This window comes from Condylura cristata, unplaced genomic scaffold (genome assembly GCF_000260355.1).
Source record: "Condylura cristata isolate star-nosed mole 26May11 unplaced genomic scaffold, ConCri1.0 scaffold00006, whole genome shotgun sequence".
NCBI classification, from domain to species: Eukaryota; Metazoa; Chordata; class Mammalia; order Eulipotyphla; family Talpidae; genus Condylura; species Condylura cristata.
In genome coordinates, this window is record NW_004567107.1 from 8,544,444 (window position 1) to 8,547,345 (window position 2,902).

Genomic DNA, 2,902 nt, shown 5'->3' on the forward strand with positions numbered 1-2,902 from the left:
TGTGGCCACCTGAACTTCTTAAGGGATGATGGGGTTATTTGAGCTTTGGAAGAATGTATTGTCCAAAATACTAAAATGATACAACCAAAATCACTAGCATGTCATTGTCTACAAAAAGACATGTTAGCTCATCAGCCAAACCCATCCAACATATACATAAATTATACATATGTCATTTATAGTAAATGTGCTATACAGATGCACTGTAATATATTTGGGATAATATAGGATGAGGTTTCCAAAATAAATTTGCCCAAAAGTTAAGGACAATATTGTCTTGATTACCAGTCATGGGATAACTTTTCCATTAAATAAAACCTCCTTTGCAAATACTACTGTAATGTCCAGAAATACAGGGTTTTCAGCTTACTCTTCCTGGGACTAATGAGCTCAGGCTCTTGAAAAGAGCCACTTAAAACAGTAATGGACAAGCACCATGCCTCTGGCTCTTTTGAGACTTGCCTTCCGTGAGATCCGCCAGCCTGGGGCATGTGTTTTAAGTCTGCCATCCCTTCTTAATCTGTGGGCCCCACATGCCTTCCCAATCAACAGTGCCTTGGGTCACATCTTCTGGGGCTGGCCATGGTGCTACTTCCTTCCATCCAGATCCTGGAAAATTCCTAGACCATAAGTAATTTGAATGTGTGCTCCCTGCGTTTTCTGTTACCACTGACCTTCAAAATGGAAAGAATACAAGCTGAGACGTCACCCAGAACCAGGCCCTGTTTCTTACAGGAAAGGCCTCTTAGATCTTCGTCATCATTAGCATGGGCTGGTCACAGCCCTTGGCTGGGCGTTCTGGCCCCAGTTCTGCCATTTACTGGCTTTAGAACTTCAGAGAATTCTCATTTCTCTGAGTCTCAGGCAGCAATTCTGTGAAATACAAGAAAGAAGGATAGTGTCACCGAGTTGCTTTCCTGGTGATTAATAGGATTGTGATAATAGGATTATCACAGTGCCTGGCATGTAACAAGCACTCAAAACAATGCCAGACAGAAGCAGATTAACAGTTGCCAGGAGCCAAGGGGTTTAGGAGGTGGGAAGTGACAGCTTACAATGGGGCTTCCTTTTAGAATGATGAAAATGTTCCCCAACTAGACCCTGTTGCTATTTGCACAGGTTGTGAGCATGTGAGCATGCTGAATTTCACTCAGTAGCACTCTAAAATGGCCCACTTTATGTTATATGTATTTAACACAAACAAACAAAAAAGCCCCGCCCCCCTCTCTATCTCACAGAGTGAGTGGAAAGGGGGTAAAAATTAGGATCCATCTTGAGTCTCTTTCATGGAGACAGGAACTAGGAACCAACGAATGTGTAACAGGAAATTAAATATTTCTATGGATGATTGCAGGAAAAAAGAGCTGCAAACCAAGACAAGAGCCGGCACTTGAATGCACTTGAGCCACAGATGGAAGATGGACACCGCTTCTTCAGGGAACATCATGAGCACGAAAGTCACAGATCAGAAAAGGTATTGCAAGCCTGGAAAAAAAGTGAGTCACAGGGAGAGGAAAGAAAACGTCACTCATTTAAAGAAGGAATGGATGCCGGGGGGGGCAGCAGACTCGGCGCAGAAGGCTCTGTCTAAGGCTTATTAACAGAACCGTCTAGAAGTGTGTTCACAGCATTGGCACCCTCCATCACAGGTCACAGGTTCTCCACCCTCCATCCCCCTGTAGCTCTGTCTCCGGGGGCCTTGATCTTGCAGGAGGGAGGATGGAAACTGGCCACACACTGGAATTTCACCACTGCCACCCACCCCGTCTTAACTGCATGACAAGAGACAAGTCACTAATCTTTCTGCATCCTAATTTCTACTCTCTGGCACAGGAAAGTTGATGAGGTCATCAGAGAAGGCACATGCCACAGCGGAGTAAACTTAAATTCCTGTCCTTTCTGTCTCCTCCTGGAACTATGCATCACGCCAGAAAGCAAGAGAAAACACAGCAGCGTGGGGGTGGGGTGAATGGAGAACAGGAACTGTGTCCCACATATGATAAAAAATGACTGTTTAAATAGAACCTTGTTGTACGAGTTAAAAATCTGCCTAGAGGCAGTTTTATTCACAATGTTTAGAAAAATAGAAACAACCCAAATGTCCAAACGGTAAACACTGAATACTTCCAACAGCAATAAGCACCAGCGCTTGATACACAGACAGCATAGATGGCCACAGATGTGATGAGCAAAGGAGCCAGGCAAGAAAGGAACACGCTGTCTCTCTCCATCCAAGGTTACAGGCAGACAAAACTAATTAATGGTGACAGAGGTCAGAGTAATGGCTGTGTTTCAAAGGCTTTTGTTGGGGAAGAGACATGAGCCTTGTAGAAGCCGGAAATGTTCTCTATCTTGATTTCATTATTGGCTCATAGATAGTGGAATCTACACACATGGCAATGTGCCCATTTACCCCCCAGAGGGGTTTATGTGCATGTACATTCTCGTCTAGGAACGAACTTAAAATCAGCCTATCTAGTTGCCTGTACAGCAATCTCCAGTGGTGGGCAGGGGGCAAAAACCTGCAGGGACACCTGTGAGAACACACGCTACATTGTCCTGAGACTTGAAATACCCGAACGTCTACAATGGGCTCAGGGCTCCCCTGGGCTAAAAGTAGACAGAGCGGCAAAAGCATTTGACCCAGCCTCAGAGGAAACCTCTTTAAAGGCAACATCAGTGAGCGGGTAGCAGATCAAGGTGCTTCACCGCCATCCCGGTAACCATCCCTTATAAACATATCCTTCGCGTTTCCGTCTTCCTTACTGTAGTCTATAAAGAACTGTTTTTAGGGGCCCTCCCTGGTGGCGCAGTGGGTTAAAGCACTGCACTGAGAAGCTACAGCTACTTCCGCATGAGTTCGATTCCCACCCACCCCAGAGGTGACCACATGGTGTGGCAG